Consider the following 16271-nt stretch of genomic DNA (forward strand, 5'->3'; position numbering starts at 1 on the left):
GACGTACAAAACAACTTGGGTTTGAAACCACAGATTTCTATTAACCTCTAGGCAACTGTTTGATTCCTCAAGACAGGTAGATATGGCTCCTTTACTCCTATCACCTGAGAAAGCTGTCGATTTTGCCATGATCTGCCTTCAACTGCCTTTCACTTCTTTTTCTTTGTGGCAGTTTTCAAGGTGAAGAGGAAGTGTCTGCACCTGAGTCCCCTGCAGCTCTGGTTTCAGTTACAACTGGAAGTTGGCAATTACAACTGATAGGCAATTATTTATAATTACTTACGTTTTGCTTAGACTAATCCTAAAATACATTTTTCTTTGAGATTTGTGTAAAGTGTTAGGACCCCAGGACTCTACCTACTTTCTGGTTGCATTACTTTGGACATAGGACTCTCAGCTTCCATGTGTCATCAGAAAACTGGAGATAATCCTACCTATCTCACCAAGTTGTTGTAAGAGATTAAATGAAAGAATTTATGCAGAACTGCCTACACAGTGAGTGTAGCTTAGCAGATTTCCGTATGTGTTACATTCTTCTTTGGTTTCACTTGAACAACTGGGCCAGAGCTTGGGGGAAACATGGATGGTAGGTAAAGAAGGAAAAGCCAGGAATCAAAGGAAATAACCTTGGATTGGCAACCTGTGATCCGTTCAAGACAGCTGGATCAGGATATTTTTACCCCATCATGTGAAGTAACTTGCATTTTTAATATTATTCACGTTAGTGGAGAGGGAGCTGCCCTAGCGTGTCCCCGTATGCCCAGTGATTGGTATCATGGGAGTGTGCCCAGTCCCTCTGTGAGGATCATTCAAGTCCCCCGCAAGGACAAATGTGTAACAGAGGTGTCCAACCTTCAAAGGGTCATACTTCTGATTAATATCCAAATAATCCAAATAACTCTCAGCCTAATCCCATCACATGACTACAAGGAAGTCAATTCCACTTCTCCCCAAGGATTTCTGGGAATTCCTAAGGAATGCTTACTCCAGGCAACCGCTTGGGGCCCCAGTGGCAGTGCATTTTATAATTCCTCGAAACAGAGAACAGACTGTCACATTTAACCCAGTTTCACTGAAGGAGATGTGGGAATGACACAAAGAAATAGCAACCCAGAAAAGAAGAATATCAAACTGAGTCCTCCGAAGCTTCTCCTACTCTGACCTCATAGGAAGGGTATCTCCCCTCAGTCCCTATCCTGCTGCCACGTGGGAAGAATCAATTTTCCTACAGACAAGAGTCCATTGACTGTGACCCCAAGGAAACCCAGTCTCAAGGTTGCAATTCTACTCACAGCAAACACAACCATTTTACATAATCAGTGCCTTTTATGTACAGTGCCTTGTGTGAATGTAGCAGGTGCTCAATAACTATTTGTTCAATGAACAAATAAATAAATGAATGGTCTCAACCTTCCCATTTCAGATTAGAATCTTGGTTTTATATTTATGTGGTTTAAAAAAAAACTATTAGTTTTTTTCCCCCTGAAACAATCTGCTGAGACAGATTAGTGTCTTCAAGTCAGGCCCATACCCATAAGCCTAAAAATATAGGCTCAACTAGGAAGTTATGAAATTATTCCCCATGCCCTGCTTCTCCGTGATATTCTGCCATGTGCCCTGAATTGTTTTGAATATGTGCAGAAATTAGAAGTTGTTACTGATGGAGAGTGTTAAATTATCCTTCAGTGTTTTGGGGTAAGAAGTCTGAGAACCACCACAACATGCTGCTTCTTTTTTCTGCCTTCTGCTGTCTGAGGCTCCAAAAAAAGCTCTGAGGGCATTTTAGCTCTTCACCCTCACCAATATTGCCCAGGGTGACTCCTACTTAGTTCTGTAAATCACTGCCAGAAAACATAAACCCTACAGCAAAAATGGGTTTTTGGATGAAAGGTTCAGTTCTAGTCCCTATATGATCACTTTTCCCTCCCTTGGTTTGGTCCCCCCCTCCCCCCCACTGATGAAATCAGCAGGTTCTGGCCACTCCCCTTAGTGACTAAAGGAGTTGCTATTACCACCAGGGTAAAGGCCCTGCCCTGGGCTCCCCCACCCCACACATGCCCCAGCTGCTTTCCCCAATTTAGTCATCTTGTGATGTCTTGCTACATGGAGTGTCATCAATGTAAAAGGTTAGAGAGAAAGATCCCATCATCTCAGTTCACTTGAGGACAGGGATGATGTTTTGCTACCACTGTATCCCTAGCGGCTAGGACAGTGCTTAGCACTAAATCAGTGGCAAAACAAATGAAAAAGGGAAACAGTTTGGTTTTCCCGTGACTGTGCTCCCAAAGATACCCCTGGACCTTACATCCCTAAAAAATGGTCCTTCCTCCCAAGGCGTAGTATATTGCTCTGGTTGAACTAATAAACAAATGGCCCCTAAAGAGCTTAAAGTCTAAAACGGCTTTGAGTCCTGAATGAAATTTTCTCTAAAGGGGAGTGTTCAGGCAGAAGGATGAAGAAATGGGGGCGGTGTGTGTCGGGGAAGGGTAGGCATTTCCCAGCGTCCCTCTTAACACACCCAGGCGCAGTCACTTAGTGATCCTGCCCGGAGGCGAGTTTTTGAGGCAATATAATCTCTAGTTACTGCCTCAAAACCAAACCCAGAACTTCACATCAGCCCTTCTGTAATCCTGACATTAGCCACCAGGTAAAAGGCAACCCTGGTTGAGTTTAAAAACAGAGTTTAGGGGAAAAAATAATTTTGAGAAAGGAATGTGGCAAGTTGAATGTCAATAGGTCTCAAGGAACCATACCAATGAGGTTTAGAAACCGGGCTCATTGATGATATATTGACTAGAAGATCTTAAGGGCTTGTTTCAGTTGGTAGAGAAAAGTTCACCTGAGGATAAGCTATTGGGAGCCAAGTTGGAGATGAAAGATTCCTGGCTCTGGTGTTGCTGTGAGACGTGAGTGAGGCTGCACCTTAGGACCAGGTACTTCGTAGAAGGGTTGAGCTGCAAGGGAATTCAAGAGCCATTTCATTCCAACCCCAGCCCCTCCTCAAAAGAAGTAAAGTGACTAGTTTAAAAAATCATAGAATCTTAGGGTAAGAAGGAGGCCTTAAAGGTTCACCTCCTAACGGAAGAATACCTTCTAGAGTACCCTGAAAAATGGCAGTTGCATGCCCGTATGTACAGGGCTGGGCAAACGTAGGTTTACAGTTCTGAATATGAGAAACGCAGAGTTTAGTTTTGCATTATTACTTATTAATTATTGTGTTATATATTTGTATTATTTGCCCTCATTATTATTATTATTGTTATTATTTTGTATCCTTACTTATGATTTATCTTTTAGGTAATGGTGGCTGGTAATTTAGCCTACTTTTGCCTACCCTGTATTTCCAGCAACCAGGAGATTAGCCTTTGATGAATAGCTCTAGCTGTTAGTGAGTTCTTTCCAGCTTTTGGACAAATCTGTACGTCAGTGTAAGTGTACCCATTGAGCTTGGCTTTCAAGTCTTGCCTTAATAGTTCTTCTCTAGGTGAGATACACCCAGCTCCTTCAGGTATTCCTAGTCTGTGGTGGTTTCCAGTCCCATCAGCATCTTGGGTGCTTCCCCCAGATCTATTCCCATTGATCAATGTTCCAGTTGGCAAGTGAGGCTCAGAATAGAACAAAGTACTCTACATACAGGCTGGTCTAGACATAGTAGGCACAGCAAGACTATTTGTTCCCAGTTCTGAACAGTATCCTACTATCAGTGGTACTAAAGTTATCCTTAGCTCTTCATCAATTAAATTTCAATTCAACCTGCATTTGTAGTTGTGGAACATTTGCAGGTCATGAGTATGACATTACTCATATTACTTTATATTAAGCTCCCTTTTCCTATTAACTCCTAACACAAGCTTCTTCCGTCTTAGGGGTGTGAATCAAAAGCAAGATTTTATTTTCTACTTTCTTTGTTTTGAGCTAGAGACTCAACCTGGGGTCTTAAATTAGAAAGCTCTCACATATCTAACTGAATATTGTCCCTGCTTTATTAATCTTCATATAGTATAAGCTAATCTGCTATGTCTTCATCCCAGTCACCAGTCAGAGAGAGGTAAACAGAAACAAGACAACTTTTTAATAGTTGCTTTGTCAGCTTGGCCTCTTTTCCCAGCTATATTCACTTCTTCACATGTGTGTAAATGCAACCCTTTGTGATGTGCTATGATAAAAATCAAGATATTACGTGCCTATGCTATCTCTCTAAGCTACCCAACTGGTAATACTACTGAAAAAGATCTGGGGCAAGTTACTTAACTTCTTTAACCCATTTCCTTATCTATAAAATGACAATGTTTGCCCTACTCCCTTTCCCAGCTGTTAGTAAGACTCAACTAGTATAAGACATTTGAAAATGCTTTGCAAATTTTAACTTGCCACAGAAATCTAAATGATGATGATAATGATTTGTTACTAATGCTCAGTGTAAGTGATTTAGGCCTGACTTGCTTCTTTTACTACTATTTGCAATGTCTATTAGCCCATCAGTTCCTGACTCAACACTGAATCTGGGTTTCTGATCTACCCTTGCCTCCAGTTGGGCCTAATTAGCATAGATTAGACCCCTGGAATAGATTCATACTCAGATTGTAGTTCTCTTGTTTCCATCTGTTGCCATTTTCAGTTTCAGACCTGAATACACATCAGGGCTTGTTGCAGGATGCCTAGTTCTCTTGTGACAATTCCAACCCTGGGCAGGCCCCTCAATTCCCAGGGACACTGAGTTTGTTAGAGGAATGACTGAATAACTGAATGAAAGATGAAGGAAGGCCGCCTTCATTCTCACTTCTGTACCTTTACTGTGTTTTCATTCTCTCATGAATGGGCACACAGAAAAACAGACAGACAAATATACACAGAGAAACAGACAGAGAGATGACCAGTTAGACCCGGGGTGAGGAACATCCATATATGGCCCCAGCAATCATTTGGTGTGGCCCTGCCAAGGCAACTGCAGGCAGGACTCGAAATTCAATAAATCTAGGAGCTTTTTTCATAGTTAATTTTTAAGTTGATAATTTTGCATGGCCCGAGAATAATGTTATCAATGTCCAAATGGCCCTTGGCAGAAAAGAGGTTCCCCACTCCTGAGTTAGACAAATAGATAGACTGACAGGTAGGTAGATCGAATGAAATACCACAGGCAAAAGCATGTTTTAAGTGTTCTGGTTCTACCATTGACCTCATCCAAGGCTGATTCTCAGCAGATACTCACTGGCATGGCTGCATCATTGTGGTGAATAGAACTGGATAGAAAATAACCACTGCCCCAAGCACCCTGAGTACTTTACCACCCCGGCCATCTCCTGAGACTTGTCCCTCCTCCAGGGCTCCCTGATATTCCCACAATCTAACAACCCAGGAGTAACTCCAGGCTCAGCCAGAGTTTCCAGGACGATTCCCCAGCATTTGGATTAGTGTCCATTCCAATGGGCCACTGCCACTGCCGGGCAGGTTGGTGATGTTTTTGAATATCAGCCCTGCCCCCATTACTTATCTACTCTCTACCCATCACTGAAAATCTCCCAGGTCCAGGGCATTGCTCATTCCCTCCCTGCTCCCTTGTGCTTCCCCTCCCAGGTGGGGCCCTCCCACCCATTCTGAATTCCTTTGAGTCTTAGGTTCTGTTTCCGCTCATCAGGCACTTAATTGTGTGTGGCCTTGTTTTCATGCAACTTTTCCTGTGTGTGATGTATTTCCCTAGCTCCCTATGAATTCCTCCACCTGGAGCAGATCTAATACAGACTGTGTATCCCTTGAAATACCTCACGCAGTGCTAAACGGGGGTTCAAAGTCCCAAGACAGGCTCCAAAAGATCCTGGGGACTTTTCCCCACAACAGCCCTGAAAAAAATAGGGTGCTGCCGGGATAGTCCAATGAATTCCCTGTCTCAACGATGACCCTCAGAAAAGCAGAGCCCCTGGCAGCCTGGGCCGCAGCTTCTTGTTTTGCCTCTCGGGGATAATAGCTGGAGCCTGTCAGACTGACATTTGACCTAACAGCTTTCAAATGTCACCTCCCAGCATCCAGCACTCCCTGTTCCTTCCCTTCCCGTTAGAACACTCAAAGTAGTTTTTGTGCTTTAGAAAGACCCCTCTCTCTCCCTCCCCTTGAATTTTCTGCTTTCAAGAAGGCGGTGCTTGAGGACAACTCCCCAGAGCACTACTTGAGAAGACAGAGTGGCCCATCCCATCACATGTGCGTCACATGCCCAGTCACAGACCAGTCATGCGTTGTGTGCAGACGCGGTGTGACACTTGATCAAGCAGGGAGGATGCTGGCAACCCCAGTGCTTTTTCACACTTTCACTTAGTAAGCTTATCTTTTAGTTTCTCTTCAGATTCCCTTAAAAACTCAGGCAAAACTGACCTAAGGGGAAAAACATGGGTTGTACATATAAAAATTTTGGCAAAAATACCACTATATTTGGTATTTGTGTGACTTCTGATTTTTAATAGACAGACAATACAATTCTAATATTTCAAAATATGAAGGGAGCTTTGCAACTTAAATAAGATAATTTAATTTAGCACATTAAGTGTAAATATTATTTTTCAGATTTAAAATGTTAAATGTGATTTAAAACCTTTCACATACAGAAAGCCTATAAAGAAAATAAAAGTTCCTCATAATCTCATCACATCAACAGACAGTTACTGTTAGTACCAATCTAATTTTACAGTTGGGAAAGCAATGGAAATGAAGGAAAAAAGGAAGGAATATGAGCTTTTAGATTTTCTTTACAAATGTGTAAAAAAAAAATAAAATAAAAATGAAGGACTCTGTGAAAGTAATCCCCAAACTTTTTTGAAGAAATGACATATTCATATTTGTAATAACACTTGTATTGCCAGAAGTACCAATGCTGGAGTATACATCACAGTGTTTCATTGGTCAATAAGCTTTACAGATCTCTAGTTTCTATGTACCACATAAGACAAATACTTAAAACACACACACACACACACACACACACACGTATATACTATTAATATGGCATGGCTCATGAATTTGCATATCACCCTTGCACAAGGGCCATGCTAATCTTCTCTGTATTGTTCCAATTTTAGTATATGCGCTGCCAAAGCAAGCACTTAAAACAATATTTTGCAAAAGTACTATAAATTACAAGAAATCTTATGAAATAGAAAAAAAAGTGGGAAATTATACACAACCCTACCACTTTAACAAAGTCATTAATATTTTAGTACACTTCTTTCCAGCCTTTTGTCCATTCTCTCTTTTTTCTTTTTATTTATTTGGACTTAACATTGCAATTGAAAGCAAACAATTATTATAAGACAACCCACATCATTGCCCCACTCCGATTCTCCCTCCCTCTCTCCCTCTCCCTTTCCCCCTCCCCCTCCCCCTCTCCCACCTCCCCCTCTCCCTCCTCCTGTCCCTCTCCCTCCCCATCCCCCACCCCCTCCCCCCTCTCTCTCCCCCTCTCCCTCTCCCCCTCTCCCTCCCAGTCCCCCACCCCCTCCCCCTCTCCCTCCTCCTGTCCCTCTCCCTCCCCGTCCCCCACCCCCTCCTCCTCTCCCTCTCCCCCTCTCCTTCCTCCTGTCCCTCTCCCTCCCCATCCCCCACCCCCTCCCCCTCTCCCTCCCCCTCTCCCTCCCCCTCTCCCTCTCTCCCTCCCTCCCTGACCTTTGTTTATTATCCTCGGGGGTCTAGGGCTTTTATAGCATGTTGGATATAGAGAAATGGCTTTGATATTAGTTAGGTTTGAATCCTGGCTCTACTGTGTAGACTTGAGAAAATTACTAAGCAATTTTGTCTCAATTTTCTCATCTGTACAATTTCATCCCTACATGTTGGGTTCTGTGAGCATGAAAAGAGATAATGTGTGTAAATTGAGTGACACAGTGATAAGCTCAGAGTAAATGCTCAGTATATAGAAACTTTTTTTTCACTTAAAATTATATCGTAGCAATTATTTCTTATTTCTATATAATCTTCCCAACCGTCACTTGTATGGCTATAGTGTCATGCAAATTCAAATTACTAAGACTAACTCGCCTTCATTTTGTTTGACAGGTTATTTCCAGTTTAGGGCCATCTAGATAATACTGCAATTAATATATTATTTTTCATATAATACATGTTTCACTTTAGTCTATAAATTTCCTTTAGAAAAATCCTTGGAATGGTATTTTTGGGTAAAAATATGAATCTTGACATGGTTCTTGCTACATATCCAAGGATATTTTTCTGAGTTTACTTTTTTTAATGACCTCAAAAAAGTAATCTAAGGTCATATAGTTTTATACCTTGCTTTTTTAATTCATTGTTATGGCAAAGCTTTTTAAAAAAACCATCTACTTATATTTGCAATGGACCATTCCATGCCTTTAGCTTTTTCTATATTTTTGGGTTATTTCCTTACAGTAGAGATACATAAGTATAATTACTTGAACAAATGGTATGACAAATCATATGGCCTCTTATCTATAGACAAATCACCCTTCAAAATAATTGTATGTGCTGATTTATGTGACCACTGATAATTTATGAGTCTACCAAGTTAACAACACCTTCTGGAACATTATATGTTGTAATTTAAAAGCTTTGCCAATGTAATGATTGAAAATACCTACTTAAATTTTGTTTGATTTATATTTTAAATTAACTGTAATTTCAGCATTTCATTTTTTAAATTTTAAAGCAAGGAGAACTAAGATGCTGGGAAGCTATTTGATTTGATTAGCAGCCTGATTATATTTCTCCTCCATCTGTACTACTCAAAATTTCAGGCATAGTTGCTTCCTCTGGACTTTTTGCAGCTGTTCTCTTTGAACATGGAATTCTATTTTTATAGAACAAGCAGCACTAAGCAGAAAACATGCTACTCTCTTTGAGTTTACTTCTCCTAAAAGGAGCCTACTATTGAGAGTATACAGTTATAGACAAGATGTAGTAGGAGGCAGCTGATAACCACCATAAGCACCTTTATAAGAAAATAGTTTCCTGTTGGCAACATCAAGGTCTTACCTTAAAAGTTTAGAAAATTGCCCTGACCAGTTTGGCTCAGTGGTTATAGCATAGGCCCATGGCCTGAAGAGTCCCAGGTTCTATTCTGGCCAAGGGCATGTACCTCGGTTGCAGGCTCTATCCCTGACCCTGGTCAGGGGCGTGCAGGAGGCAACCAATCAATGCTTCTCTCTCTCTCTCCCCCTCCCCCACTTCCACTCTCTCTGAAAAAACAATGGAAAAAATATCCTCAGGTGAGGAATAAAAAAAAAGTTCAGAAAATTGATTCTGTATACTCACAATTAGACTGAAAAAAACTGGATTGTGTTAACCAAACTCCTAAAAGACGTTGCTACAACTAAAGAAGAAAAATGCCATTAATGTGCAGATCAGAACTTGCTTCAGAACATTCTATTCCCAGGGAAAAGGCTATATGAGAAGTGAAATTATAATCAGGTTCTTGGTAACCATAGAGTCAATATGGGGTGCGGCATGGGGGTGATGGCTGGAATGATTTCAGTGGCTGATGTCATCAAGCTATGTGAATTTGATGCAGTCAGCGCCACTGGAGGGACAGATCTGATGGGTGACAGGAATGCATGGCCCAGGGACCCCTCTCCACGGGACAGGCTTGGGATTCGCTAACACATTTTCTCATGTTGACCTCTTTTCCCTAGACTTCATGCTCTTTGCCTTCAATTCAATTCCACAATATTTGTTAAGCCTCTTCTATGTGCCAATCCTTGTAATGGATGCTGGGACCACATAAACAAATAAAAACCCAGTTCCTGCTTCCAGTCACCTCACAGGCTTTTGGAGAAAACTGAACATATATATCATTTTAAAACACCATATGGCCGTGTTACAGATATATGATCTGATTTCTTGTCACATGGCCTGCTTGCAGAATCTTAAGGGTAACTCTGCTATGAGCAATTTATCAAATTTCACCAGGTTTTAGTTTGCTTATATGTAAGATGGAGACAGTAATAATTTCTGTTTCATTGAATTGTGAAGTTTAAATGAAATTATACATGTAAAGCGATTAGAGCCATGTCTGGCACATGGTGTGAAAGTTAGCTATAGTGGTAACCTTAATTAACCTCATGATGGCTCCAGGCAATATGACATGGGCAATCTAATATTTCAAGCTCAACACAGGAGGAATATCTGAAGCTTCTGGTTGAAAAGGAAGAAGAGACCCCTTGAGAAAGGACGCTGCAACAATGCCACAAATATTTACTATAGAACTTTCTTCAAGTCATCCCCAAAGGGACTTGAAGCCAATTACTAAGGTGTTTATGCATTGGGAGAAATGGAAATACCCAGACTTTTCAGAGATTCCTAAACACTACTCTAAAATGATACTAATCCTTAGGGACCCCAAATGCCACTGTGGTCCACTGGTCAAAAGGGGGGATTACAGCACTCCTACTTATCTGCAGTTTCGCTTTCCACGGGTTTAATTACCTGCAATTAACTATGGAACAAAAATATTAAATGGGAAATTTAAATATTAAAACTTCATACTTTTTCAGCTGTAAGCCCTTTAGAGCATTGTGATAAAGTCTCACACTGACCCTCTTTCCCAACCCTCGAGGCCATCCCTTTGTCCAGCATATCCATGCTGTCTAGGCTCCCTCCCATACATAAGAGACAGAAGATGGTCACTCAGTAGCCATCTCGGTTATCAGATTGACTGCCAAGGTGTTGCAGTGATTGTGTTTGAGTAACCCTTATTTTACTTCGTAATGGCCCCAAAGCATACGCACAGTAATGCTGGAAATTAGGATATGCCAAACAGAAGTTGTAAAATGCTTTCTTCAAGTGAAAAGGTGAGTAGAGAACAGTAAGATACTTTGAGAGAGAGAGACCACATTCACATAAATTTTATTAGATTATATTGTTATAATTGTTCAATTTTATTATTAGTTATTGTTGTTAATCTCTTACTGTGCCTACAGTATATATTGGCACTATCTGCGGTTTCAGGCATCCACTGGGCATCTTGGAGCATGCCCCCCAGATAAGGAAGGAGAGGCGTAGAGTGGCCAAGGGGATAGAGTTTGGGCCCAATTCCATCTCGTCATCATGGATCTGTGACCCTTGTAGCCATTTAAGATGATAATTAGGAAGACCAGTCAGCAACATAGGTGTGAGCTTATGGTACAATGACAAATTTGAAAACAGGATAGAAAATTACATGTTACAGCTACAGCTGAAAGTACGTACATGTCTAAAGAGCAAGTGCTGACAGCAAAAACGAAAATACTTTTGCTTGGATGATGAGATCATAGGTGGTTTTTGTTTGTTTGGTTTTTCTCAATTCCTCAGATTCTCCCAAATGCTATTTTTGCTTCCTTTGTAAAAGGTACTTTTCTAAAAAAGACTTAAAACTCATCTTGCTCATTTGTTTTAAAGATGACCATTAATATTCTTTTTAGCCAATCATATTAAGGTCATAAAAAGTAAGAATGTCAAGTGTAGCTATTCTCCTCAGTATTATATTGAGTCTCATAGCCAATCATGCATGAGGTATCCATCACATACAAGAGGCTCCAGAAATGACAAAATCCCACAATCTTCCTGCCCTCCAGGAATTTACACTCCAAGGGGGAACAATAAAGGGCTTAAATCCTCATGATTCAAAACTGAGAAAGATAACTGCTTTAGAGAGGAACAAAGAAGTAGCTGTGTCCGAGATAAGAGCTCATACTCAGTTGGAGAAAACCAGAAAATATCCTCTGGCACGACTGACATCTGAAGGATGGATAGAATTTTGCCAGGGGAGAAATGAGGTTTCAGGAAGGATGTGTTCTGGGTGGCAGAGAGCCTGTACCGGACGTGAAACCCATGCTGATATACCTTGGCTGGAAATTCCTTGGAAATCCCTTAGGAGTAGGATTTAGCAGTAATCCTGCAGCTCTGACAGTGTCCGTCCACTGTCCATTTAGCAAGGGCAAAGGGGCCGGTACATAGGGGGATTACCAATGGTACTTGATATTTATCAGTATTTACTGTCTGCCACACATACACAGAAAGTGCTTGATAAAGGAAGGTGCTAAATACCTTCCTTATTCATTTGTGTGTTTTTTTATAAGGAATCTGATACTTAGAGACATCAACTGATATATTCAAAGCTGTATAACTCATACATAGTTCAGCTGGGGTTGGAATCTCTGAAGACAGAGTCTACACTCCACCCAGCCTCCTATAGTGCCTCTCCGGGTAGAGTAAGAGTGAAATTAATCTTTGACCAGCAAAAGAGGCCACAAGATATGTGCAATCGGTAGAGATCCACCTGGTAGGAAATCAGGGCACATTACGGGATATAATGAATATGGCTTTATACTCTTAGCTCTATACCTTCCAAACTAAACAGGCAGCCTTAACCACATTTCTTAACCCCTCCGTGCCTCAGTCTTTTTATCTTTAAAATAGAGACATAAACAGTGCCTTTTGCAGAGGGTTTTGAGAGAACTTATCCCAATAAATACACGTAAAATGCTAAATAATATCAGGCATGTAGTAAGTACTTGATAAATGCTCGACATTATGACAGCATGCTGTTGCACGGAGCATTTCTCACACTGCCTATAATCTGTCCTCTTCTGTGAAGGAGCCTGAATTTGGGGATACTAGAGCTGGGGATCCCTCTCACTATTTGGTATTCTAGAGAATAGCCCCAATCTAGGACCAAAGACGGTGGTATTTAGACAGAAACCATTATGCCACTGGGTTCCTAAGTTAAACCTCCCCCGCCCCCCAAGGATTTCTCATGCTGACCACATATCTGGGAGCACATGGGGATTCAGAAGAGGTGGGCCTGCTTCCCCGGGGAGAAGACCTTGTCTGCCTGCCCTGATCTCCACAGCATTAGGAAGTGCTGCTCCTCCAGCAGGGACCCCACACCAACACAGACCTGGGAAACCATCCTGGACCCCACCCTTCTGAAGAGGGCATCCAAGCGAAAGGCTTTCAAACCTATGGGGGCCAACTGGCCTGATAGAATATGAAACTTACTGACTTGGATGGGCCCTGGATGGTCACTTTGCCAAAACTGGAATATCTGGAACACTTTGATAAATAAACAATTGAGCTTTATTCTTCAAAGGCATTCTTTGATTTGTAGAGACAGGGAATGGAGGAATTGAGGTGTTATATGATTTGTCTGTTACTCACTTTCACATGCCCTCATTCCCATTAATTCCAAGTTCTCCCTAGTCTGAGCACCAGTTCAAGAGCTTGCTTTTAGTCCCTCTGACCTAAGACCCTGTTATACTTGCTAAGATACACATTTGGGTAGTTCATGGGTCAGCCAGTGCTCTGAGCTTCATGGCCCCGGCATGGAGATCGAATTTAACACAATGAAACTGTTGTCGGTGTGCCCAGTTACCCTCCCCCTTGCCATACGCCTGATGGGATCCCACAGGATTTCTACAGTGACAACAATCAAAGCCTTGACTAGTGGGTGTCAGCATACCCCAGACACAGAAACTGAACCTCTGAAAGGGTTAAAGCCAAACGGGGTCAGCAAACAGCCTTAGTTTGGGGCTTTGACCATTATGGTCACTTACCTGAATGAAATCTTTGCAGACATAGCATATTAACATGACAAATTTTTTATATGTTATATCATTAGTTTCTAAGGTTAAAAAACAACAGAATTCTTGGACGGAAAGATGTAGTTAAAACAACAAAACTACCATTCAACACGGTGTCATTACAGGTAAAATAAATGCTTTGTGATTTAGATCTCACAAAAATACTCAGTGGCTCTTCTCCACGATTTGTCGTTGGCCACTCTATGTACTTAAATGCTTCCTGTTGCCCGGCCGGGCGTGGCTCAGCGGTTGAGTGTCGACCTAGGATCCAGGCCATCAGGGTTCGATTCCCGGTCAGGGCACATGCTCGGGTTGCGGGCTCGATCAATGACTCTCTCATCATTGATGTTTCTATCTCTCTCTCTCCCTCTCCTTTCCTCTCTCTGAAATCAATAAAGATATATTTAACAAAAAAAAAAAGAGAGAATAAATCTTAAATGCTTCCTTTTAATTAGGAGAACACAAATACTTTCAAAGATTCCATTAAGACATAAAACACACCAATTACGGCTTCACTTTGTAGAAAGCCCCGTCTCTGAGCTAATAGTTTCAATAGGCTTTTCCTATAGATGGGAATAACTCTATTGACTATAAATTCCCATTCGTCTCTGCTCTGGAAATTACTTTGGAAACTTATGGAAAAATAACCCCCTCTATTTTCAGCCTGATAGCAAGAAGGAGCCTCAGGACACTCGGTAGGGTCCAAGGTGCAATGTGGCCATTTTCTAAAGTGCAAAAGTGCTTGCTCAGTCACAGGCTGCAGAGGTGAGTGCTGGGTCGTGAAGGGGTGGCCTGCTTGCCTTCCTTTACGCACACAGTGGCCAGGAGCTGCGGTGCAGTCTCCAGATTAAAGTGCTGGGTCATACACGGGCATCTGAAAAATAAACAGAAGCTCTGTGGGCCAAGGGATTCTCAATCAGAGTCCAGAGGCTTCTTGAGGATGTCTCATCAAGTCACCCCAGCTCGGGAGACCACACGGTGAATCTAAGGAGGAAAGTTCACAAATAAGAGAATCACTTTTCTGATTAGGAAATATAGACATTCTCAAACACAGATTGGAGCGAGAAACTACTTTAGGAAAAAAAACTCATCTATCTGGAGGCAGCAGGGTTCACAATCCTTCCTTCTAACCCTCTACCATTAGTCCAAGTCTTCAGCCTCTCTCCAGGCCTAATGCAGGAGCCCTCTTCCCTCCCTCTCTGGGCTGCAGAGAGCTCAGCGCAACGGGAGCACAGCTCATGGGGCTTCCCTAGTCAGAATCTTTTCTAGTTCCCCGCTGTGCCTGCTATTCTGTTTGTTCCTAGAGACTCAGGAGGATGACATTGTGGACTGTGTCACTGGGCTTTCTTCCCCCTGGCTGCCATCCCACTTCCCCTCAGCCTAGGAGGGAAAGGAGACTGCAGTGGGTAGGAGAGTGAGGTTGGGGTACATATTCCTCAGCAACCTCCCAGACAGGCTGCAGGTTGACTTTATCCCTTTGTTCAAGGCCATAGCTCCTTGTGGGTGTCCCTCTCCTCTTGCTGTCCTTACTCCAAGCCAGGGTTCTGGTAACTTCACCTTTCCTTTTCCCCTTCAGGCCTAGGGATGGTTAACTGTTCCCTGCTTTTGCTAACTCCAGGGTGTTCAATATCCCTGCCTGGCCCTGGTGGGCATCTGAGTTTACCACCTCTGCTCTCAAGCCTTTCACTATTTCTTCCTTATGCTGAGCAGCTGAAGGAGTCACTTATACGAAGATGTCAAGCTCGTGAAACTCAAACACTGGGGCCTCTCCCATGGAAACTCACTGTAGGTCAAGCAGATCAACTTACAGGAATGGAGGATTTTTTGCTTCTCAGCAAATCAATGTTTCAATCAAAACTGCCAGTGTTGAAACTTCTCTGAGTCAAGAAAATCTTATTGCTGATTCAGAGAAGTTCAGTGTCACTGAACCTCAAGTCCAGGCCTATGCTGCACTTGTTTCCTTGATTCTGTGCAGAGGGGAGAGGATACAGTCACAGGATATATTTTCACAGGCGGCTTTCAGGGAAGTGGTGAGAGATAGAGAGGGTGTAGGGGCTAACTTCACCACTCTGAGTCACATGTTGTGCATATGCTCTGCCATATCTTATGTACAAGCCAAACATAGACCCTGTTAGGGTTTTCTAGGGTTGTTTTCACAATCGGTGCCTCTGGAATTTTGGGGATATATTCAGTAGAATTCTAAAATGAATAGTATGAATATTCTGAGTAGCTGATACAAAATTACTTAGAAATTCCTATGATTTGCCCATCACCATTTTGGTGAACTCATGAACTCATATGTCACAACATGTGATTTTTAGGTTACAAAAGGACAGGCAACTTTCCCAAGAAAGCTAAAAATACCCATTTTACAACATGACCCAGGCCTGTCAGTCCCCAGCACACTGCTTTGCCAGGGTCTGAGCTTTTCCTCCAACCAGCATGAATGATTTCAGCAACCTAACTTCTCCTGACCTCCAGATCACATCCTTTCCCTTCTACAAATTCCAGCTCCAAGCCTGTCAACCTCATGAAAAGACTTCTATTCCCCCAGCATTATCCTTGACCCACAAACCCTCACCAAACACTTAACAATTGTTGCAAAAACAACAGCTACTGATTGCATGCAGCTGAACATCTCCCCTTTGATGTTAAGTTTTAACCGTTTCTAATTATGTGGCCTCATATGCCCTGTGC

General features: G+C 42.1%; 1 non-coding gene across 1 annotated transcript; it reads right to left on the minus strand.

Moving 5' to 3' along the window:
- Nucleotides 1-6981: 6981 nt before the first annotated feature.
- On the minus strand, nucleotides 6982-7088 carry LOC148091809 (U6 spliceosomal RNA). Its single transcript, XR_015715468.1, has one exon. It is a non-coding gene; the product is annotated as a U6 spliceosomal RNA (small nuclear RNA).
- Nucleotides 7089-16271: the final 9183 nt, after the last annotated feature.

The sequence above is a fragment of the Miniopterus natalensis genome, chromosome 12 (genome assembly GCF_054644295.1).
Source record: "Miniopterus natalensis isolate mMinNat1 chromosome 12, mMinNat1.hap1, whole genome shotgun sequence".
Taxonomy (NCBI): domain Eukaryota; kingdom Metazoa; phylum Chordata; class Mammalia; order Chiroptera; family Miniopteridae; genus Miniopterus; species Miniopterus natalensis.